Source organism: Callithrix jacchus, chromosome 1 (assembly GCF_049354715.1).
Source record: "Callithrix jacchus isolate 240 chromosome 1, calJac240_pri, whole genome shotgun sequence".
In the NCBI taxonomy this organism is placed as follows: domain Eukaryota; kingdom Metazoa; phylum Chordata; class Mammalia; order Primates; family Cebidae; genus Callithrix; species Callithrix jacchus.
The window spans coordinates 122595435-122621789 of record NC_133502.1 but is presented as its reverse complement, the minus strand read 5'-3'; the positions used below and the strand labels follow the sequence as shown (position 1 = coordinate 122621789).

General features: G+C 40.7%; 1 long non-coding RNA gene across 2 annotated transcripts in view; it reads right to left on the bottom strand.

The window, feature by feature from the left end:
* Positions 1-26355, bottom strand: part of LOC144579322 (uncharacterized) — a 75677-nt gene that overhangs the window by 47458 nt on the left and 1864 nt on the right. For both annotated transcript variants that reach the window (XR_013526675.1, XR_013526676.1), the window contains exon 2: positions 11047-11233. This is a non-coding gene — a long non-coding RNA (uncharacterized LOC144579322). The remainder of the gene's footprint in view (positions 1-11046; positions 11234-26355) is intronic.

The window sequence follows — 26355 nt, the reverse complement described above, 5'->3', positions numbered from 1 at the left end:
AAGAAACAGTCATTAGAGTGAACAGGCAACCAACAGAATGGGAAAAAAAATTTTGCAGTTTACCCATCTGACAAAGGGCTGATATCCAGAATTTACAAATAACTCAAACAGATTTACAAAAAAACAACAAACAAGCCCATTCAAAAATGGGCAAAGGATATGAACAGACACTTTACAAAAGAAGACATACATGAGGCCAACAAACATGAAAAAATGCTCATCATCACTGGTCATCAGAGAAATGCAAATCAAAACTACATTGAGATACCATCTCACGCCAGTTAGAATGGTGATCATTAAAAAATCTGGAGACAGCAGATACTGGAGAGGATGTAGAGAAATAGGAACACTTTTACACTGCTGGTGGGAGTGTAAATTAGTTTAACCATTGTGGAAGACAGTGTGGCGATTCCTCAAGGCCTTAGAAATACAAATTCCATTTGACCCAGCAATCCCATTACTGGGTATATATCCAAAGGACTATAAATCGTTCTACTATAAGGACACATGTACATGAATGTTCATTGCAGCACTGTTTACAATAGCAAAGACCTGGAACCAACCCAAATGCCCATCGATGATAGACTGGACTGGGAAAATGTGGCACATATACACCATGGAATATTATGCAGCAATCAAAAACAATGAGTTTGTGTCCTTTGTGGGGACATGAATGAATCTGGAGAACGACATTCTCAGCAAACTGACACAAGAACAGAAAATGAAATACTGCATGTTCTCACTCATAGGCGGGTGATGAACAATGAGAACACATGGATACAGGGAGAGGAGCACTACACACTGGGGTCTATTGGGGGGAATACGGAAGGGACAGCGGGTGGGGGGAGTTGGGGAGGGATAGCATGGGGAGAAATGCCAGATGTGGGTGAAGGGGAGGAAGGCAGCAAATCACACTGCCACATGTGTACCTATGCAACTATCTTGCATGTTCTGCACATGTACCCCCAAACCTAAAATGCAATAAAAAAAAGAATTATGCTAAATCTACTCTGCCTGTGCTCTATAAATGGAACAACAAAACCTGTTTACAGCATGGTTTACTGAATATTTAAGCCTACTGTTAAAAACTACTGCTCAAAAAATGAGATTTCTTTCAAAATATTACTGTTTATTGACAATGCACCTAGTCACCCTGGATCTCTGATGGAGATATACAAGGAGATGAACATTGTTATTATGCCTGTAAACACAATGTCCATTCTGCAGCCCATGGATTAGGAGTACTTTTGACTTCCTAGTCTTGTTATTTAAGAAATATATTTCATAAGGCTATAGCTGCCATAGATGGTGAGTCCTCTGATGGATCTGGGCAAAGTAAATGAAAATCATCCTGGAAAGGATTCACCATTCTAGATGCCATTAAGAACATTAGTAACTCATGGGTGGAGGTCAAAATATCAACATTAACAGGAATTTGGAAGAAATTCATTCCAACATTTATGCATGACTTTGAGGGGTTCAAGACTTCAATTGAGGAAATCACTGCCAAGATGGTAGAAATAGCAAGAGAACTAAAATTAGAAATGGAGCATGAAGATGTGACTGAATTTCTGCAATATCATGAGAAAACTTGAATGAATAAGGAGTTGTTTCTTATAGATGAGGGAAGAATGATTTCTTGAAAGAGAATCTACCCCTGGTGAAGATGCTGGGAACGCTGCCACAATGAAACAAAAGATTTAGAATATTGCATAAACTTAATTTGCTAAAGCAGTGGCAGGGGTTGAGAGGACTGACAAATTTTGAAAAGTTCCACTGTGTGTAAAATGCTATCAAACAGCATTACATGCTGCAAAGAAACCTTCTCTGAAAGCACAAGTCAACCATTGTGGCAAACCTCACTGTGGTCTTATTTTAAGTAGTCACAGCCACCCTAGCCTTCAGTAATCACCATCCTCATCAGTTAGCAGCCATCAATATCAAGACAAGATCTTCCACCAGTGAAAAGATTACAAGCTGAAGGTTCAGATGATTGTATTTGTTTTACAATAAAATATTTTTAATTAAATTGTCTACATTTTTAAAGAAAAATGTCTTAATAGACTAAAATATAGTATACTTAATAGACTACAGTATAATGTAAACATAGCTTTTATATGCACTGGGAAATTTAAAAATTTGTGTGACTTGCTTTATTGTGGTATTCACTTTAGTCTGGTGGTCCAAAACGAAACCCGCAATATCTCCAAGGCATACCTCTGCTTTTATTATTCTGAAGTTAGAGATAAGAAAGGTAGGTACAGGTCAGAGAGGGCAAATAATTTGCCCCATAGGCATCAGAGCCAGCACCTGACTGTGCCTGTATGTCCCTAAAGCACATGCTACATGCTCCTACCTCCCATAGGAAGGTGAGAAGAGAAGTGGGTTGAACCACTGAACATCAGATTGCGAAGGTAGGCTTCAATGAGTAAATAGAAGAGATCCAGGAAAGAATTTTGAGCTGCACAATGATATAAAAAGAACTACACCTGGGAATATTAATCTGACAGCTAAGTATAAGAGAGGTGAGAGGCAGAAAGCTAGAGAGAAACTTGGATTTTTTCCAGGGGATGGCCTAACTGGAGAGGCTATGATGGAAAGAGAGGGTGGAAAGAGACAGGAAGAATCCTCAAGGTCTCAGGAACTGAAAATGAGGAGAATAAGATACACTCAGATATTATTCTGTGTTTTTTAATACTGGAAAGACAGGATAACAACCAGACGCAGGAAGCCCAGGGAGGGAAACAGGTTTGTGAAAGAAGAGAGTATATTGTGTTGGGGACACTTTGAGTGAGAAATGCTGTCAGATCTGATTGATGGGTGAAGGTATTCCCCAGACTGTGTGAGAGTGAAGGTGTCAGACTTCGGCTTGAGAAGTTGAAGCACCCATGCAGGAAAACTGTGGTAGCTGGTGTGATGGTTGGTATCCCAGGGCTGAGACCTATACATTTAAGCATTTCGGAGTTCCCAAGATGTTGGTGGGCTCTCTGCCTATAAATTCATCCAGTCGACCCTCTCCATCCATGCGCAGCAATGCTACCTATTATCCATGAACAAATAACAAAGGAATCCCAGACACTGGGGAATATCTCAAACATGAATAAGAATGACCAAGATGAGCAAACACAAACAAATGACCTCAGAGGAACTGGTGATCATTCAGTGAACCAAAATCATTCTCATTTGTATTCTGCAAGAGTTTGATACAAAATTGTATTCATGGAAGGAGAGCATGCTGCCATTATAAAAGAACAACAAGCAATCCATGAGGAATGCTTTGAAAAAAAATTTATCCGTGTTATAGTAAAAAAAATTTCAATAGAAAATATGGAGATTAAAGTCAAGTAAATGTCCCAGAAAACTGACCAACTAATTATCAACACCTAAGAAAAATGATAAGAGGCCCAGATGATGAATTCAGGAGGGCCAACATCTGACCAACCAAAGAAATAATACAAGAATGAAAGCTCATGAGTATATTTGTTAGATGTGTTCATTAGATTCCCAGCATAAGGAATAGAAGAATCATGCCCAGATAGATCCCTATACAACTTCCACACCAAGCATAAGGAGATCCTAAAATCTTCCAAAGCTAAAAAGACAGGCCACATTCATGGATGCTGTGGCCATGGGAGCAAGGTGGACAGGAGGATCCATGCATGAGACACTCTCCAAGTAAAGACTTCAGTCTTAAAGGACCCTCCTTGGGCAGCACAGAGGAAAGTCCTGATTAGCCAGAATTTAGTTATCTCCTATGTGTGCCACGACCTTTAGAAGAGAACTTCCTATTTGCAAATCAGTCCACAAGGGGATCTGATGCTACCACAGAAATGAAGTGATAGAGAAGGAAAGGAGAGTCTCTTCTCTCATCACGAAGGGGACACTGGCCCACTGGGAACAAGGCTCTGAGTCATCAGGGTGTCCCAGTATCAGTGACAAAGGGCACAACCCTTGAGAAGATAAGGGACCAAGACAACCTTCTGACTGATGGGTGGGAGTGGAAAACCCCTCAGAGAAAGGAAACAAGTAAGTTTCATTCAAACTTCTCACATTCTATTGTCATTTCCTACTTATCCATTTCCTAATTAACTGTAGGCTTTGGGAAAGCAACATCTATATCTTATTTTGCATTTTTATCCTGCCCTAAACTAGTCCTAGTGCAAACTGGAGCTTGGCAAATGCTGAATGACTATATGGACAGATGGAGGGATGGCTACATTTCCACTATTTTTAACAGAAAAGGTGACAGTGGCTGTGGACCTGCCTCTACAAGGTATGCACATTCTGCTCTATTATTAAAAGAAGCTGCATAATTGGGCTCTGTTGTCACTCCTAACAACAGAAAAGAACATTTTGCCTGTCATTCTTCAAAAAAAAATGTGAATAGTAAGTTTATATGGATTATTACAACTTCATCTCTAAGAGAATTTCACTGCAAAAAAAAGAGTAAAATACAGCATTTTTCACACCATTACTATTCTTCAGATTGCATCTTTCATTCCTGCTTGCAAGGCTGTCTTGCACTGTTCCTAAATGATGGTAGCTTAAACGGGATAGAATAGGTGATTCTCTCAGGACCAAAGGAAGCCCAAAGGTCTGTCTTTCCATCTCAGCATCTTAGCATTGTCAAGGTCACCTCATAGCTACTACATGGTCCAAGATGACAGCCATCATACACATGCCAGGAGACATCAGAAGGAAGGGGAAAAGGGCATATGTTGAACCTTCACCATGAGTCATTAAAGAAGTTTCTTGTAAGATACATACAACCTCTTGCTTTACATATACTCCATTGGCCTCCCAGCTGCAGATGCTGGAGAACAGTATCTTTTATATGAATAAATTAAGGTCCTCTTACTAAAGAAAAAGGGGAGGATGGATACTCGGGAGCGAATCAGGCTCTCCAATATGACAGTCAGATGTGGTGTGGGTATTACTGGGACCTCATCCTAAAGCCCTCTTCATTTTATACCCTTTCAGGGAAAACTAACCTATATCCATGGCTTTCAATGCCATGTTATGCCACTGGTTATAAACCCATCTTTTTTCAGCACTCCATGCTCCAGAGGTTTGGATTGTTGTTTTTTTTTTTATATAGACTGTTGACCTTGGAATACCAAATAACACTATACTGTGATCTTATACTTAAACCTAGGTGTTCTCATTACCAAGGACAGAGCTAGGATTCAGGAAATAATGTTTGAATCAGAATATTGTCAGTAGTGAGGAAGCTGAAGAAGCGCAGAAAGGAAAAGGGCTAAGTGGGCCATTTCTTTAGAAGGAATCTTCTGTGTCAGGGGTCTCTGGAAGCACTGAGGGGGACTGAGAGGGCTGAGCTGCTCTGCTTCCATTTTCCTCACTGATTCCAGAGAGACACATATGGCTACCTCCACAGGCCCTTGCTGCCTGCATGTTCATTCTTTAGACATTCCCTAGTGACACATCCGCAAATATATCCCTGCAAAATCCTGGCTAGCCTGGAGTATCCTGCAAGCAATCTGGATATTAAAAATATTCTGTCCAAGATGTTTTTATTTTATTTAACATTATAGAATTATAATACACAGTTTGGGTAATGAGAACCATTCATGTAAAATCAACAAGAAGGAAGTGAAGTCTGCTCTGTGGAGGAGCCAGGCTAGGTACCATGGAGAGGCAAAACCTCCCCTCTACAAAGTACACACACACACACACACACACACACACTCAGACTCGAGACATTCAATTTCCACTCTACTTAATTCGACAAAATTTCTTGTTTAAGTTTCTACTCTTTGCTGGGTACTCTGTTGAGGCACTTGGGATGTAAGGATATAAATTACTCAGACTATGAAATGGTTCTATGGTTTTCTGAATTTTAATAATGAAGAACTGAGAAGGATCAATTCTTGTTTTGGAATAAAAAGAACATTATTTATTTTTAACAGAGTTGCCAGCATTCAATTCTCCTGTAATGCATTTTTTAGATCCCAGAGATTATTACCATTAGCTGTCTACTTTCAAGATTTATTTTTTTCCTCAAATTTATTTTTATAGCAGCTCAAATAAAATATGTTTTGTTAAAAATTAGTTCAATTTCCCTTCCAAATAATATTGGACTAAATAACTCAGAAGTTTATCTAGATTTTTAAAAAATGTATGCATGTCACTTATATTCACATCATTCTTGTTAAAGGCATTTGGGTGTTCTCAATTTTCTACCAATTTGACTATTGATGTATGTGGTTCTTTCTGCTTTGGTAGGACATTATTAGAACTACTAAGTGATTCTCATTCACTTACCAGAAAGAATCATCAGGGAAATGATCAAAAAGCTTAAAGATAACACATCCAAGATAGGAACATATTTTCTTGTAGTTGAAATGGGAAATAAAACATAACTCTCCTTTTTTGTTAAAAAAATAATTATTTAGGTAAGAATATTTCTAATTAGAGAATTAACAATGAGCTAAGGAAAAACAACTGTGAAATACTAGTTTCAGAAACAGGGTTCCTGGAGATTGTACCCCAATGTTTGATGTCCTCTTTGACATCTGGAATGTGGATGGGAGGGCATCTGTTATTTCAGAGTGGACAGAAGTTTCCTTTTTAGCTAGACATAGACACTGGCACCCCACCTAAGGTCAGACAACTTTAGTGTGAAAGGACATTTTTGTGAGCTTCTTAGTTCTACAAAGTAAAACCCATTTTCTGGAGCAGAGGGAGACTAAGAGGACCTAAACTGTGCTCCATCATAATATAAAAAGCATCCATGCTATAAGCAGAGTTATATGTTTACAAAATTATAGTAATACAATTGTAGAGAAATCGTATTATTGGGGAAGAAAAGCTATTCTTCTCCATCTGGCAAAAGAAGTGTTGGAGGCCTGGACAGGTCAAGAACCTGCTTACCTGAAAAAGGTCTGTCGACACTGGAATTTGCATAATAGTTAGAGGATTAAGGCAGGAGATATCCAGGCAATGTTTTATGGATGGGCATGGAGAATGGAACCCTGGGCAGTGATACTAAATAGCCAACCATGTGTATGGTCTCCTATATGGAAATTCCATTCTGCTTATCTCATGCCTTCAATAAAATGGTGTTAGATGTTACTGCATAGTCTTAGCTGTGCTCTGGGAAGTAGAAGTGAGGCTCATGGCCAGACCTGGGGCCCAGCAATGCAAGGAGAGGGGCAGCAGTCAGAAGGAATTACAAAATGGCAAGAACAAGGGGCCAGAAAGAGAGAGGGCTGCGTTTTAGGACAAGCAACAACTAGGATAGATCCATGAGATGCCTACGTGTTTCCAGGGGGAATCTCAGAAAGACTTGGGAAACACTTTAAAAAAAAAATTTCTGGATGCATGACAGGTGAGGATTCTGACCATATTAGATGAGATTAAAGGGAGGGATGACCTCTAAGGTTAAGAGTGTGGAGATGTGTATGTCAGACTTGGATGAGATCCTAAGAAGAAACCTAGTATGGTGACACAACCATTCAAAGTGGGAAAGAAGAGTCTTTTTAACAAACAATGCTGGGATAACTACATACAAAAGAATGAAATTGAACTCTTACCTCACATCTTTTAAAAAAATTAACTCAAAATGAATCAAAGTTCAAAACATAAGCACTGAAACTGTAGAACTCTTAAAGAAAACTGATACATTTTTGTGTCTTCTGATTTGGCAATGGAATATTAAATATGACACCAAAAGTATTAAATATGAGTAAAAAAAATAGATAAATTAGATGTCATTAAAATTTAAAACTTCCGTGCTTCAAATGACACTATAAAGAAAGTGAAAAGACAGTCCACAGAATAGAAAAAGTATTTGCAAATCATATATATAAGGGTCTTGTATCCAGAATACATGAAGAACTCTTATAGCTCAATAACACAAAGGCAAATAACCCAATTGAAAATGGGCAAAGAATCTTCATAGTCATTTCTTCAAAGATATATAGTTAATAAACACATGAAAAGATGCTCAACATCATTAATCACCAGGGAAATGCAAATCAAAACCAAAGATACACTTCACATCCACTAGGATGAGTACCATAAAAAATTATTGTCAGATAATAACAAGTGTTAGTCAGGATGTGGGGAAACTGGAACCCTCATATATTGCTGGTGGGAATGTAAAATGGTGCAGTTACTTTTGAAAACAGTCTAGCACTTTCTCGGCTGGGCACAGTGGCCCACTCCTTTAATCCCCACACTTTGGAAGGCCAAGGCAGGTGGATCACCTGAGGACAGAAATTCAAGACCTGCCTGGCAAAAATAGTGAAACCCTATCTCTACTAAAAATACAAAAAAAATTAGCTAGGCATGGTGGTACATGCTTGTAGTACCAGCTGAGTGAGTAGCTGAGTAGCTGAGGCTGAGGAAGGAGAATCACTTGAACCCAGGAGGTAGAGGTTGCAGTGAGCTGAGATCATGCCAGCCTGGGTGACAGAACAAGGCTCCATCTCAAAAAAAGAAAAAAGAAAGAAAGAAAGAAAAGAGTTTAGCACTTTCTCAAATGGCTAAACATAGAGTTACCATGTGAGGTTCTTAGGCATATACAGTTACCCCTTGGTATCTACAGGAGATTGGTTCCAGTCCACCCCCATTGCTGGCCCAGGATACCAAAATCCATGGATGCTCAAGGCCCTTATAAAAAAAAATGTAGTGTTTGCATTTAACCTACTATATATATCCTCCTATATACTTTAAATAATCTCCAGTTTACTTATAATACCTAATTCAATGTAATGCTAGGTAAATAGTTTCTATATTGTATTGCTTTTAAAATGTGTATTATTTTTATTGTTATATTGTTTATTTTATTTTTATTTTTCAAATATCTTCGATCTGTGATCCATGGTTGCATGAATCCATAGATGTAGAACCTACAGATACAATGGGTCAAAACCATATGTTCACACAAAAACTTGCACAGAATGTTTATAGTAGCATGAACAATGACCAAAAGGTGGGAGCAACCCAAATGTCCACCAACTAATGAATGGATGAACACAATGTGGCAATATCCATATAATGGAATATCATTTGACCATAAAAAGAAAATAAATAGTGATTCATATTACAACATGCAAGAATCTTGAAAACATTATGTTATGTGAAAGTAGTCATTCACAAAAGACACATACTATGTGATTATATGAAAGGTCTAGAATAGTTAAATCTATAGAGATAGAATGTAGATTAATGGTTGCCTAAGGCAGGTGGAGTGGGAGTTACAGGATTTCTACTAATATAGGATTTCTTTTCGGGTTGATAAGAAAGTTCTAAAATTGACTGTTGTGAAAGTTGCACATACTTGTGAATACCACTGAATTATACACTTTAATGGGTGCATTATGTTACAGGATTAATATTTCAGTATAGCTGGTATATATTAGTAATATATATGTAATTTATATGGTATATATGTGGTATATGATATATATAGTAACCTCATTTGCCTTCTACTTTAGATGCAACTGGACAACTCATCCTTTCAAGGCCAGACTCTTCCATAATGTTAAGGGCCTCCAGGGAAATGAGATCTACTACTTCCTGCAACTCTTAACTTCAAACAACCATCAAGGGCAGATCACTGTCCTTCAGGACTAGAAATATCAATTCTCTAGTACTTAGACCCTTTGCTAAATTTACTAAGAAACCTTGGTATTCTACAACAGAGGTCTGGAATTTTGACACCTGAAGGGACAAGCCAATTAGAAATGCATGGCAGTGGCTCAGTAAGGCAGTGATGGGGCATTCGATGAACTGCAACTACAAATGGACACCTAGAGTCAAACAATATGCGGGCCATGAAAATTCACCAAAGACATTAAAAATTAAAACAAAAGAGAACCAAGCAGCACAAAACTAATGTAATATCAAGGAAGAAAAGCAGATCTCTGGACAAGATTTCCCCACTGGGCCCCCAGCTCATTTTCTTTGTTCTAGAAGAGATGAGCAATAGCTGTAAGTTTGCTATTTTTCCTTTTCAGGACTGAATTTTCCAGCTTTCTCAAGAGCATGTAAGTCAAAAAAATAATCTTTCTTTCAGCTATTTTCACTTCTGGTGCTGGTTGTGCTCTTGGCTGACATGCTAGTTAAAATCTCCATTTCATCCTGGAGAGTGTCCTATGTCTAAGCCTCTGCTTTGGGCCTTCAGTATTGGCTTGTGTTCCCCCATATTTGAATCTGCAGTGTTAAAAGGCAAACTGGACAGATATGGTGGCTAGCCATTTCTGGTGCTCCCACCGTATCTCAGATATCCCGACTACATCATCTACAAATTCCCACGTGTTCCTCTCTGATCCCAGCTGCAGCCCTCATTAGTGTTAAACTGATTTCTGGGGCTGCATCACCTGGTCAATGCCCATCCCCTGCAGTGAGAGGTAAAAGGCTGCAGTCCCCATGGGGCGTTTGTGCTTACTGTAAACCCATCCAGACTCCCTGCCATGTGTTTGCACACAGCACTCACCTCTTCAGCTTCCATCCACAGGACCTGGCTCTACAGCAAACATTTTAGCAAAGTGCATTTTGGGGGTTGAAACATGAGTACCATAGGGACACTTTGCAGTTAAGGGGAAGTAGGACATCCCAGTCCTCATACATATAATATCTCTTAATGGCCAAGGGTGAAAACTTTGATTTTAACTGAGCCTGTAACTCTATTTTTAAATTCACCTATTCTGTGGGACAGGCAGTTCCTTTTTGCAAGCTTTCTTGGTATTAGTCCAAATCTCCACCCTGGCCTGCACTAAGAAGGCACTGGTCTGGCCAGGGCTGCTGGCTGGGCTGTCACCCGGGTCTGTGACTCCAGGTGGTTCTCAGCAAGGCAGCTTTTTCCTGGTCTGTGTGCTGCCAAAGTCTCAGAGTGAATTGCTGTATCTGATTCAGAGAACCGAGGAGATGATGCCCCACTGATCCTCCATTCCTGATACACTTTCCAGGTGGGGCAATGCCCCACCTTGCCTCACCTGGACACCTTTGGGCTGCTTCCACTGCCTTTTGTGGGGGGTTAATCCTGCTGTTCAACTAGTCCTTTTAAAACAAAAGCGGTACCTCGCTCGGAGACGTGGATATTGCTCTGGTTCTGTCTCACTCAGTGGTAGCTGCACTCTGGAGAAGCTTCCGTTCGGCCATCTTCCCCACTTCCTACCACCTCCATTGTAATCTCATAAGACCACCATTAGGATCACCATCGTATATCATTTCATGGTTGACTGAAATGTTGTTTTGCAGTGCATGACTGGAATAGCAAAATACAAAGTCATCAGCAAACCTTTGGATCTAGATTTAGGATCCAAAACCTTTGGATTTAGGTTACCTAAAAAAACGCCCCTTATCTTTCTACCACACACACATGCACACGCGCACACCCTACAGTAAATACACATACGTATATATGAGAGAACTCTTTCTCTCTCTACACACACAGACACACACACACACACACTCATATGTATATGAGAAAACCCTCCTTACTTGAGCAAAGTATAGAGGAAATTAAGCTGTGCAGCCTAACTTTGAGGGCGCCATATTGTTTTCTTCAAGAGAGAGAGGCTCTGCATTTAATGAATGCAATTCATTTAGTCACAGACAAATTTTTTCAGAAGGGCATGAGTAATCTATCAGCCCTTTGAGAAAATGGACAAAATATCCTACAAGATTGTGCTCTCCTGTCAATTGATTCCTATCTTGATTTTCTAGACAACAGAATCCTGAAAAAGTGAGGCCCTTCTTTGAGTCACTATAAAGTGCTACATATCATTATAAATCAATGCATTAGCTTTCCGATTTATACATACAACACTTTTGGGCAAGTATGGTTACTGTGAAATCAGACAATCATTTCTGAATGAGCCAATCTTCATCTTCAGACTACATAAAACTAAGGATAAAATACTGGACCATGATGATCCTCCCTTCCTGCTCCATTCCATCCTCCTCCCCCATCAAAGGCTGTAACTCTGTGAGATCCAGTTGAAGACAGCCTTCTTGTCTCATTAAGGCTAAAATTATACAAGAATATGTGCATTTTAGCAGAGAAAAGAAATAGAAGATAACATTTGTCGATACAGAGAGAAGGTAGTTGTCGTACACTTCTGCACATAAACATAGTAGGTAAAGCAAAAAAAGTCTCTTCTTATTAATGAGGAGGTCAAATTTCCAGAATGGCTTGGTAAGTCACAAGGAAATAGGGAGTCAAAAGACACCTACAGACATACATGGCTGGGCAAGACATGGGACACTCACACACAAATTCTGTCTCTCCATTCTCTGAGGATGAATATTTGACATCTTTTTCCCTCTCCTCAAGTCTCTATAATCACTTCCCCACCTCAGTCTGCTGATGACCTCACCTCAACGTATTAGAAAATGGAAAGTGTTAAAGATTATTAAAATATTTTTTCTACCTAGAAACCTTTAAAGTATTAAAGAGTTCTCACCCACACTTCCTTGCTACAGAGATCCAACTCATTTGGGCAATTCAAGAGATACACATTGCCTTGAGGGGGGATGTAACAAAAAATAGCAAGAAAAAAGTCAAACCCTTGTTTTTGAAACTTATTTTATAGAGAATAATCTGGAAAGAAAAGGCTTGGGTTTGTAGTTTTACAAACTTTTTGAGTTTCATAAATTTTAGCTGGAAGACATATGGAAATGTGTGTGCATGTTTTGGATTTCACAATGAGGAGGACTGGGGGTTGGGGAGCAGGGTGTGCAATGTGACTCTCACATGATGAAGAATTATTCTGCCCCCAAAGCCTATAGCATCCAGTTAAGAAATGCTTCTTTAAAGTCTTGCAGGTTTCAGGGCATTATGCTGTCACCATAAATATTAGATTTTGTCAGAATAGTTGCAGCTCCTGGCTACCTTACCTCCAAATTACATAAAAATCTCATAGGATGGCTAGATGGAGAAGAGTCAGAAGGAAGAGATACCAGTGTGCTCCTGAGAAAAGAACCTGAGGCCTGTTCCCAAGCTGAGTCATAGGAGTCTTTGGACATGATTAATTTCCCCTCCCCCATATCCAGATAAGTTGTGGAATCTAAGAGCAGAGACCTGTGTCTCAGTCCAGGACAGTGCCCAGTTGCTGGGTGGGAAGGCCCATCAGAGAGGAGAAGGTAGTGTAGGAGCAGCAGAATTGAATATGGCTGCATGGAGTGTCCAGATAGAGGGACTGGAGGAGCCTCACAGAGGAAGTCTCTATAGCCCTGTCTTTGGGGACAACAGCTGGATGTTTTCTGGTGCAGTGACAGTAGTGAAGACGCTGCACCACTACTGGAAGACCAGGGGAGGGATCGGATGAAAGGACTGCTTGGCATGGATAGAGAGGTCTAAGCTGCGGGTGCTTCAACCCTGTTCTGACAGCACTATATGAGGACCTGTTGGCAGGCTGGCTGGCTTGCTTTCCCATCCCTCCCACCCTCCCTCCCTCCCTCCCTTCTTCCTTCCTTCCTTCCCTCCTCTCCCTCCCTCCCTCTTCCCTCCTCCATCTCTCCCACCCTCCCTCCCTCCCTTCTTCTTCCTTCCTTCCCTCCTCTCCCTCCCTCCTTGTTTGCTTTCCCTCCCTCCCTCTTCCCTCCTCCCTTCCTCCCTCCCTCCCTCCCTCCCTCCCTCCCTCCCTCCCTCCCTCCCTCCCTCCCTCCCTTCCTTCCTTCCCTCCTTCCTTTTCGTATCACCCAGGCTGGCGTGCAATGATATAATCATAGCTCATGGCAGCCTCAAACTCCTGTGCTCAAGCAATCCTCCCACCTCAGTATCCTGTGTAGCTGGGGCTACAGGTGCATGCCACTATGCTCTACTTTTAAAAAAATTTTATTTATGCTGCCCAGGCTGGTCTCTCTGAATGATAGAGGTTACATTTAGCACTGATGTTGAAATAGTGTCAAAATAAAATGTAGAATTTTTTCAGAAAAAGTTGTCTCATTTGGGGAAAGAGCTTTGGGGAATGAAAAATTCAAGTTGCTACAGTACAGACCCATCTTTCCTGTTTTGATGGAGGAAGAGTTTTGGTGAGGAGTAGGAGCAAGAACTGTCCCTCTCTTCAAGTTTTCAAAGATGGAAGGGAGTTCTGCTCCACTGCCTAGGAAGAAACAATCCTGGGTAGCAGGGTGAACTACCACTTGCCAAGCCTGATCTAGTTACTACTGCTTCTGGAGGTCCAACCTATCAGCAACGGAAACTAACAGTGAAAGACCAGTTCACTACCTAATGACAAATTGACTACATTGGTCCTCTGCTATCCTGGAAAGATTAATGGATTCGTCTCAAAGGAACAAACAATCTGGGTATGGACTTGCCTTCCCGTCCCAAAACTTCAGCCAGCATCACTATCATTATGAAATGTCTGATCCACAGACTTGGAACTACATAGCATCTGACTGGAGACCCACTTCCCAGTGAAGGAGAGGTAGGATTCACTAATCATCTCACTTTGCACCACCGAGAAGAAATCGCCCTGACAGAGTGACAGAATGGCCTGCTGAAAACTCAGCTGAGAGGAAATACTCTGCAAGATGAGGTACTGTACTCCAGGATGCAGTATATATTGAATGAGAGAGCTCTGTATAGCACCATTTCCCCAAAATGGAGAATATATGGGTCTGGGAACCAAGGGTTAAGGAAGGGTGGCTCCATTTGTCATCATTCTGATCTCCCTGGGGAACTTTGTGTGTCCCATTCCCACAACTCAGGACTCTGAGGTCTTAGAGGTATTGGTCCTCAAAGGGGGCACACTCTTACCAACAGATACGATAAGAATCCTATGGAACTACAAGCTACAACTACCATGGGAGTGCTTTGAATCCCTTGTGTCCAGGCTCCAGCAGGCAAAAAGATCACCCTCTTGGAAGGGGTAACTGATGCCTATCATTAGAGGGAGGTAGAGATTCTGTTCCACAGTGGGGTAAATGTGCAAGGGAAGGATGTGTGTTGAACCTGGGTGATCCACTTGCGCATACCCACACTGGCAACGTCTTTGCCCAGTTTTGACAGTGTATAAACAAGGGCCTGAGAAGAGTATGGTCATCAGAGACTCAAATCCCTCAGAAATGAGGATTTGAGTAATGCCACCAGGTAAGTCCCTGAGACCAGCAGAGCTGACAGCTGAGGGCAAGGACATTTTAAATGGATAGTGGAGAAGAGTGAGTATCACTTACAGCACTGAGATCAAATTCAGCAGCAGGGGCTGTAGTCTGTCCCCCTAAACTCCCTCTTATAAATTGCCCCTCGGAAAGAAAGACCCAGTGGAATCCTGGAATTGCCATTCCCTCAACCTGTATAGAGAAGTGGATCTGGACTCTGGCAGCCAAGCAAGTGGACCACTCTGATCTCCCTTCAAGAAAACACTTGCTATTAATTTGCAAAAAGTGCCGTTAACACAGCCTGCAGCTGCAGCAACTTTGGGATCTACACAGTGTGGGAGCTGGAGCCATGCTCCTCTGGGCAGTCCCCAGCCAACTGCTGAGCATGGTAGGGATACCAGTCTGGCCATTTCTGCTCCAAACAGGACCTTCTCTAAGAGGCAGTCTCTGCCCTAGAGCTCCATGTTGGTTTGGCTTTATCTTATCTGCACTGTGGTTTGAGTCTCCTTCCCTGTCCATTCCAAGAAGGAGGGCCCTTGTATGTCAGATCAGCACATAGTCTGAAGGCTTTTCCTCCCCAGTCTTCCTTTCTTCCCCTTTATCTTTCACAGGAACTCCTCTTCAATAAACATCTTTTACTCACTCCTAACTGTTTTACTGTCTTTCCCAAATGACCCAAACTGACACAAATCATAAAAGAGCATGAGGTCCAGGACACAAGTGACCAATCTACCCACTCTCTACCACTACAGGACAAAGCCCTGTTGATGACTCTTTCTCAATGCATGATGAATCTGTTCTCATGTGCCATGTTCATTAACTGGTTGGAACCTTTACCTCAATTTGTCTTTATAATAATTTAAGTAATATTTTAAATAATTATAAAAATAATACACTATAGAATCCAAACAGCACAGGACTAAAATTATCCTTTTATACTTCAGTACTAATTCTCAGAGCTAACTATTAATAATATTACTTGTATATCCTTCCAGATTGACATACACGTCCACAGACAAATGAGATTATAGTAAACATTGTTATACAACCTGCTGGGTATTTTTAACTTAAAACTCTTTTAGCTGAGCATTACCAGTCCAAAATTCCAAAATCTAAAATACTCCAAAATCCAAAACATTTTGAGTGCTGACATGATGCCACAAGTCGAAAATTCCACACCTGACCTCATGTGATGGGTTTCAGTCAAAACACAGGTACACAATACATAGTTTATCCAATGTTCCCCCTCAAAAAATGCCCTCCTAGGCCCATTCAGCTGCCATATATATTTTCCATGCATGCCCAGATTCCCCCATGCAAGCCTGCCCGTAAAAAAGTAATAAAATGGCACGTGTGCAGGCCAGGTGTACCATCAGCAGGCTCTCCATGATGCCCCACATGGGGCCAAGACCTATGTGCATTACTACCTGTGTTTTCCTGCTTATTCTCTTTTCTGTGGTGTAAATAAATTTTTCAAAATGTCAAAAAGGCCTGCACATACCTCTAAGAGTAACATTGATAAGAAAAAGAGGAAGTATTTATGTTTACCTATAGCACAGAAAGTCAACTTGTTGGAAAAACTGAACAGCAGTGTAAGTGTGAAACTTCTTACAGAAGACCATGGTGTTGGAATGACCACTGTATAGGACCTGAAGAAACAGAAGAATTAACTATTGAAGTTTTATGCTGAAAGTGATAAGCAGAAGTTAATGAAAAATAGAAAAACACTGCATAAGGCTATACATGAAGACTGTGTATTGAAACAGTGGATCCACCCCTTAGCAGTGACCATATGACACTTAATGGCATGTTGATCATGAAACAAGCAAGGATCTACCATGATGAACTGGAAACTGAATATTCAACAGACTGGTTGCAGATATTTAAAAAAAGACACAGTGTTACGTTTTTAAGGATTTGTAGTGAGAACGCATCTGCTGATCATAAAGCAGCAAAGAAATTCATTGATGAGGGGAGGGGACTCAAGATGGCGCTGTGAGAACAACCCAGGATTGGAGCCCGCGTTGAATTCGCAAACAGTGAGTCAGTGCTGCATTTCCAGACTGATCTTTGTTGCCCACAGAACGGGGAAACTCCCAAGTATAAAAAGACACGGGACACCAGGCAGTAGGTCTGCCTGGCGAAGCCGGCAGCCGGGGCGGCGGCAGCCGGCCCTACCCAGCAATCCCCACAGGGCGCGCTTGTCCAGGTGCCTTGTTGAACCGGCAACCTGAGACTTGAGAGGGCTGGACTTGAGACTGAACGAGACTTGCACAGTAGCCCAGCCCAGGGGATTGCAGGGACAGATCGTTTGGGATACCCAGTGGGACGAACAAAACCGCGATTTCAAACTATCCCGGGCAGATGGTCCGAGATGCTCTGTGGGGGAGAGGCGTCCACCACTACAGAGGCAACCTGCCCCAACTGATATACACGCCCACTGCTGAGGCAGCCAGCCGTTGCCGAGGCAACCCGCCCCAACTGAGATACACGCCCACTGGTGACGCAGCCAGCTGTTGCCGAGGCAACCCGTCCCTACTGAGATACACGCCCACTGCTGACGCAGCCTGCCGTTGCTGAGGCAACACGCTACAACGAAGAGACTCCGCCGCAGGGCGTGGCGGAGACCACAGCAGAGCCGGCAGGAACAGCGCGAATCACACAACAGCAGGGCGGAGCCTCGGCAGCCAAACAGTGGCTAGTCTGCCTTCTAGCTGGGAAGGACACCTCATCGGACATCCAAAAATAAAGCCCAAACCCCTCAACACAGAGCATTTGAGAAAAAAAAAAGGGTTGTTTAATGAGCTGTGTTGCAGCAGAATCAAACATAGCAGCCTAACAGCCCTGAATGAACAACAGAGTGCACAGCTCAGCAATTAAACCCCTATAAAGTACAAACTGTCTCCTCAAGCAGCTCCCTGACCCCTCTATATCCAAAAGACTGTCATTAGGCAGGCATCATCCTGGGACAAAGAGAGCAGAAAAAGAAACTGGTAGCATCCCTCGCTGTGCCACGGCTACTAGAGGTGCACCCCAGACAAGCAGGGTCTGGAGCGGACCTCAACAGTCGTACAGCGAAGGGGCTAGGCTGGTAGAAGGAAAACCAAGCAACAGAAATACTTCATCATCAACATTCTGGGTGTCCACTCAGAGACCCAAACGAAAAGTCAGCAACTACGCAGACGACCAGCGGACAAATCCACAAAGATGGGAAGAAACCAGCACAAAAAGGAGGAAAACACCCGAAACCAGAACACATCGCCTCCTAGAAAGGACCAAAACTCCTCACCAGCAAGGGAACAAAGCTGGACGGAGAATGACTGTGACGAAATGACGGAATTAGACTTCAGAAGATGGATAATGAGAAACTTTTGTGAGCTAAAAAATCATGTATTTTAAATCAATGCAAAGAAACTAAGAACCTTGAAAAAAGATTTGAAAAAAGATTCGGGGAAATGATAACAAGAATGGATACCTTAGAGAGGAATATGAATGAATTAAAGGAGCTGAAAAACACAATACGAGAACTTCGCGAAGCAAACGCAAGTTTCAATAGCCGAATTGACCAAGCAGAAGAAAGAATATCTGAAGTCGAAGACCAACTCAATGAAATCAAACAAGAAACCAAGATCAGAGAAAAAAGCGCAAAAAGGAATGAACAAAGTCTCCAAGAAATGTGGGACTATGTGAAAAGACCTAACCTACGTTTGATAGGTGTACCAGAAGGGGACGAAGAGAATGAATCCCAGCTGGAAAATACTCTTCAGGACATCATCCAGGAAAATTTCCCCCACCTAGCAAGACAAGCCAACACTCAATTGCAGGAAATACAGAGAACACCACAAAGATATTCCACAAGAAGAGCAACCCCAAGGCACATAATCGTCAGATTCAACAGGGTCGAAATAAAGGAGAGAATACTAAGGGCAGCCAGAGAGAAAGGTCGGGTCACCCACAAAGGGAAGCCCATCAGACTCACAGCAGATCTCTCGGCAGAAACACTACAAGCCAGAAGAGAGTGGGGGCCAATATTCAACATTCTTAAAGAAAAGAACTTTCAACCCAGAATTTCATATCCAGCCAAACTGAGCTTCAGAAGTGAAGGAAGAATAAAATCCTTTGCGAACAAGCAAGTACTCAGAGATTTTGTCACCACCAGGCCTGCTTTACAAGAGCTCCTAAAAGAGGCACTACACATAGAAAGGATCAGTCAGTACCAGCCATTCCAAAATCACACTGAATGCTAAAGAGCTTCAACATAATGAAGAATCTACAACAACTAACAGGCAAAACAGCCACTTAGAATCAAAATGGCAGTATCAAATTCACACATAACAATATTAACCCTAAATGTAAATGGACTAAATGCACCAATCAAAAGACACAGACTGGCAAATTGGATAAAAATCCAAAACCCATCCATGTGCTGTATCCAGGAAACCCATCTCACATGCAAGGATACACAAAGGCTCAAAATAAAGGGATGGAGGAAGATTTACCAAGCTAATGGAAAGCAAAAAAAAGCAGGAGTTGCAATTCTCATCTCTGATAAAATAGACTTTAAAGCAACAAAGATCAAAAGAGACAAAGAAGGCCATTATATAATGGTAAAAGGATCGATACAACAAGAAGAGCTAACGATCCTAAACATATATGGACCCAACTCAGGAGCACCCAGATACATAAGGCAAGTTCTTAATGACTTACAGAAGGACTTAGACTCCCACACAATAATAGTGGGAGACTTTAACACTCCACTGTCAATACTAGACAGATCAACCAGACAGAAAATCAACAAGGATACCCAGGGCTTGAACTCAGACCTGGAGCAAGCAAACCTGGTGGACATTTACAGAACTCTCCACCCCAAATCCACAGAATACACATTCTTCTCAGCACCACATCACACCTACTCTAAAATTGACCACATAATTGGAAGTAAAGCACTGCTCAACAAATGCAAAACAACTGAAATCATAACAAACAGCCTCTCAGACCATAGTGCAATCAAGTTAGAACTCAGAATTCAGAAACCGACCCAGAACCGCACAGCTTCATGGAAACTGAACAACTGGCTCTTGAATGTTGACTGGGTAAACAACGAAATGAAGGCAGAAATAAAGAAGTTCTTCGAAACCAATGAGAATGAAGACACAATGTGCCAGAACCTCTGGGACACATTTAAAGCAGTCTCTAGAGGAAAGTATATAGCAATAAGTGCCCATATGAGGAGAATGGAGAGATCCAAAATTGACACCCTATCGTCAAAATTGAAAGAGCTAGAGGAGCAAGATCAAAAAAACTCAAAACCCAGCAGAAGACAAGAAATTACTAAGATCAGAGCTGAGCTGAAGGAGATTGAGACACGAAAAACCCTTCAAAAAATCAATAAATCCAAGAGCTGGTTTTTTGAAAAGATCAACAAAATAGACAGACCACTAGCCAGATTGATTAAAAAGAAAAGAGAGAACAACCAAATAGATGCAATAAAAAATGATAAAGGGGAAATCACCACAGATTCCACAGAAATTCAAACCATCATCAGAGAATATTACAAACAACTCTATGCACATAAACTAGTAAACCTGGAAGAAATGGATAAATTCCTGGACTCCTGTGTCCTCCCAAGCCTAAACCAGGAGGAAGCTGAAACTATCAATAGACCAATAACAAGGTCTGAAGTTGAGGCAGCAATTAAGAGCCTACCTCACAAAAAAAGCCCAGGTCCAGATGGGTTCACAGCCGAATTCTACCAGACACACAAGGAGGAGCTGGTACCATTCCTTCTAAAACTATTTCAAACAATCCAAAAAGAGGGAATCCTTCCCAAATCATTTTATGAGACCAACATCGTCCTGATACCAAAACCCGGCAGAGACCCAACGAGAAAAGAAAACTTCAGGCCAATATCCATGATGAACATAGATGCAAAAATCTTCAATAAAATATTGGCAAGCCGATTGCAACAGCAAATCAAAAAACTTATTCATCATGATCAAGTAGGATTCATCCCAGGGATGCAAGGCTGGTTCAACATACGCAAGTCTATCAATGTAATTCACCACATAAACAGAACCAAAAACAAAAACCACATGATTATCTCAATTGACGCAGAGAAGGCATTTGACAAAATTCAACAGCCCTTTATGCTAAAAACCCTCAATAAACTTGGTATCGATGGAACGTATCTCAAAGTAATAAAAGCTATTTATGACAAACCAACAGCCAATATCATACTGAATGGGCAGAAACTGGAAGCATTCCCTTTGAAATCTGGTACTAGACAAGGATGCCCTCTCTCACCACTCCTATTCAATATAGTACTGGAAGTTCTAGCCAGAGCAATCAGGCAAGAAAAAGAAATAAAGGGTATTCAAATAGGAAAGGTGGAAGCCAAATTGTCTCTATTTGCAGACGACATGATAGTATACCTAGAAGACCCCATCGCCTCAGCCCAAAAACTCCTGAAACTGATAAACAACTTCAGCAAAGTCTCAGGATATAAAATCAATGTGCAAAAATCACAAGCATTCGTCTACACCAATAACAGACTTAAAGAAAGCCAAATCAAGAGCGAACTGCCATTCGCAATTGCTACAAAAAGAATAAAATACCTTGGAATACAACTCACAAGGAACGTAAGGGACCTCTTCAAGGAGAACTACAAACCACTGCTCAACGAAATCAGAGAGGACACAAACAGATGGAGAAACATTCCATGTTCATGGTTAGGAAGAATTAATATCATGAAAATGGCTATACTGCCCAAAGTAATTTACAGAATCAACGCTATCCCCATCAAGCTACCATTGACTTTCTTCACAGAACTGGAAAAAACCACCATGAACTTCATATGGAACCAAAAGAGAGCCCGCATAGCCAAGTCAATTCTAAGCAAAAAGAACACAGCTGGGGGCATCACACTACCGGATTTCAAACTATACTACAAGGCTACAGTAATCAAAACAGCATGGTACTGGTACCAAAACAGAGATATAGACCAATGGAACAAAACAGAGGCACCGGAGGCAACACAACATACATACAACTATACAATCTTTGATAAACCTGACAAAAACAAGCAATGGGGCAAGGATTCCATGTTTAACAAATGGTGTTGGGAAAACTGGCTAGCCATGTGCAGAAAGCAGAAACTGGACCCCTTCCTGACACCTTACACTAAAATTAACTCCAGATGGATTAAAGACTTAAACATAAGACCTGGCACCATAAAAACCCTAGAAGGAAATCTAGGCAAAACTATCCAGGACATAGGAGTAGGCAAGGACTTCATGAACAAAACACCAAGAGCATTGGCAACAAAAGCCAAAATAGACAAATGGGACCTAATCAAACTCCACAGCTTCTGCACGGCCAAAGAAACAGTCACTAGAGTGGATCGGCAACCAATAGAATGGGAAAAAATTTTCGCAGTCTACCCATCTGACAAAGGGCTGATATCCAGAATTTACAAACAACTCAAGCAGATTTACAGGAAAAAAACAAACAAGCCCATTCAAAAGTGGGCAAAGGATATGAACAGATACTTTACGAAAGAAGACATATATGAGGCCAACAATCATATGAAAAAATGCTCATCGTCACTGGTCATCAGAGAGATGCAAATCAAAACCACATTGAGATACCATCTCACGCCAGTTAGAATGGCGATCATTAAAAAATCTGGAGACAACAGATGCTGGAGAGGATGTGGAGAAAAAGGAACACTTTTACACTGTTGGTGGGAGTGTAAATTAGTTCAACCATTGTGGAAGACAGTGTGGCGATTCCTCAAGGCCTTAGAAATAGAAATTCCATTTGACCCAGCAATCCCATTACTGGGTATATATCCAAAAGACTATAAATCGTTCTACTATAAGGACACATGTACACGAATGTTCATTGCAGCACTGTTTACAATAGCAAAGACCTGGAATCAACCCAAATGCCCATTGATAATAGACTGGATTGGAAAAATGTGGCACATATACACCATGGAATATTATGCAGCAATCAGAAATGATGAGTTTGTGTCGTTTGTAGGGACATGGATGAATCTGGAAAACATCATCCTCAGCAAACTGACACAAGAACAGAAAATGAAACACCGCATATTCTCACTCATAGGTGGGTGATGAAAAATGAGAACACATGGACACAGAAAGGGGAGTACTAAACACTGGGGTCTATTGGGGGGAAAAGGGGAGGGCCAGTGGGAGGGGGAGGTGGGGAGGGATAGCCTGGGGAGAAATGCCAAATGTGGGTGAAGGGGAGAAGAAAAGCAAAGCACACTGCCATGTGTGTACCTACGCAACTGTCTTGCATGCTCTGCTCATGTACCCCAAAACCTATAATCCAATAAAAAATTAAAAAAAAAAAAAAAAAAAAGAAATTCATTGATGAGTTTGGCAAGGTCATCACTGATTAAAATCTGATACCAGAACAAGTCTATAATGCTGATTAAACATCACTGTTTAGGTACAATTGCCCTAGAAAGACACTGACTACAGCTGATGAGAGCTCCTACAGAAATTAAGGATTCCAAGGGTAGAATAACTGCGCTGCGGCATGCTAATGCAGCAGGCACACCTAAGTATAAACTTGCTGTGACAGGCAAAAGTTTGTGTACTTGCTGTTTTCACAAGTCCATTTCTTACTAGTCCATTATTATGCTAACAAAAAGACATAGATCACCAGGGACATCTTTCCCAATTGGTTTCACAAACATTTTGTACTGGTAGCTGACACTCACAAGGAACCTGGACTGGAGGAAGACTGCAAGACTGTTATTCCTTGACAATTGTTCTGTTCGTTGGCCAGCTGAAATTCTCATCAATCCTGTTATGGCAGGTACCTATCCCCAAATGTGACTTCATTAATTCAACCATGTGACTAGGGTAGCTTAGACCAATTAAGAGTAAATATAAAAACACTTCCTTGAATAGCATGCTAGCAGCAATGAACAGAGGTGTGGGTGTGGGCTTTCAAAAGGAGTCTAGCATGATGTATGCCATATATGCTGTTGCAATGCTTGGAAAAGAGTAACTAAAGACACAATTGGGCATGCCTGGAGCAACCTGTGGCCTGTGATTATATTCAATGATGATGATAAATAAGGTGTTGACTTTGAAGGAGTCCACTTGCCCATTTAGAAGGAGTCTACTCTGAAGGAGAAAAATTATGTCTGCCTTACATATGCAAAAAATATTCCATCAGAGTCCATCAGTATGCCAAAAGAAGTGGATATCAAAGAAGGTTTTAACATAACTAATGAGGCTCCACTTGTTCACTCATTGACTGACGGTGAAATAGGCAAAATAGTTCTGAATCCGAGTGATTGTAGGAATAGTGGCTACTACAATGTTGTTCACACTGCAGAAAATGTACCTACAGACAATGTGGTGAAAATGTGCAATGGGCTCACTGAAGGACTAGAGCAGTGTGCATTAATAACAGAACAAGAAATCATGACCATTTAGAAAATCAAAGGGAAACTTCTAAGACCAAAACTGTTATAATGAGACAATGACTCTGGTGGAAATTTTAAAAAGCCATCCAGCACAATGCCTACTCATCCCTTGAGGACCCACTTCCTGGTCTCTCAACGGCTTCTAATGTTTCTTCTCACCTAAAAACACAAAATACAGTATACAGTGTACAACCTTTTAATCAAAACACAGCATGATAGGTGGGGACTGAAAGTCTGCCATTTGTTAGTTGTTGCTGTAGTTTAACAGCTGATACAGTATCCTGGTGATGCTACTGAATGGCTTAGTTACCCTGAACACTATTTTTTCACTATATTAATGGTATGTTATATTTTTACTGTTAAGCACTGATGTGTGAATAAGTGTAAGAAAAAGATTGCTTACTGGTGGCATATAGATTCAGAGTCAGGAATGAAGTTTATACCAAACAACCACAGATAGTCCACATGAGTGGCTAAGATTAGTGACACCTTTTCTTTTTGATGGTTCAATGTACACAATGTACATAAACTATTTCATGCACAAGGTTATTAAGAATATTGTATACAATTCCTTTCAGGCTGTGTGTATAAGATATATATGAAACATAAATGTTTAGACTTGGGTCCTATCCCCAAGATATTTCATTATATGCAAATATTCCAAAATTTGAAAAAACTCCCAAATCTAAAACACTTCTAGTCCCAAGCACTTCAGACAAGGGATACTCATCCAGTATTTTGGAAATTTGAACAAATTTTCATATCAGTATATGTAACTTCATCTTACTCCTTTAACAGCTGTTATCAGAGTTAACACGTCACACCATTGAAGAACATTTATCTTCAGGATTTGGCTTTTGCTAACAAGGCTACAGTCAATCTTATATTTATTTTTCTGGGAACTGAAACTTCAAATGTCTGTCCATTTTTAAATTAAAATGTTTACTTTTTCACACTGTTTTTTTTGCATTTGTTACAATATTGTTGCTTTATTTTTCTTTCCAACTTTTATTTTAGATTCAAGGAGAATGTGTGCAGGTTTGTTACATGGGAAAGTTGTGTCATGAGGGTTTGATATACAGATGATTTTGTCACCCAGGTTATCAGCATAATACTCAATAGGTAATTTTTCAATCCTCCCCTCCCCCAATTTTTAAGAGTTCCTTAAATGCTAAAGAAATTAGCTCATTTTCTTCTATATGTGTTACATTTTTTTTTCTCTACTTTGTTCATTATTTTTTGACATTTTGCTAGTGGTGTTTTCTGTATAAAAGTTTGAAATTTGTGTATAGTAAAATTTTTTCAATATTTTCTGTTACAGATTTTAGGTTTGGACTCTTGTCTAGAAATGCCTTCTCCATGCCAATATTATGAAAAACAAATCATGTATGTATATTTCTAGTATATTCATAGTTCTCATTTTTAAGTATTTAAATCTTTTATTTTCTGGAGTTTTTTTCTGGACAGCTGCAAGTAATTCTAATGTCATGTATTAAGGGATACCTCTCCCCACTGATTGGAAATATTACCCCCTAAATTTCCATATTTCTATTACTACATTATTTAATCACTACATTTCTCAGTCCCTTAATATAGAACCTGTGTTAATAGACTATATATGAACAAACAAATGAGATGAACAACAGAATAAAAATACTTATCTAAGAGTAAGTCAGTGGGAAAGTTCTTCAAGGTCTTAGTTACTTTTATAGTGCGATGCCTAAAGTTCAATAAGTTGGTCTGCATCTCCAGCAGGTGTCAGGCAAACAAGTGAAAGGGCAAGGATCTAGGGCAATCTGGGGTTTTGTTGC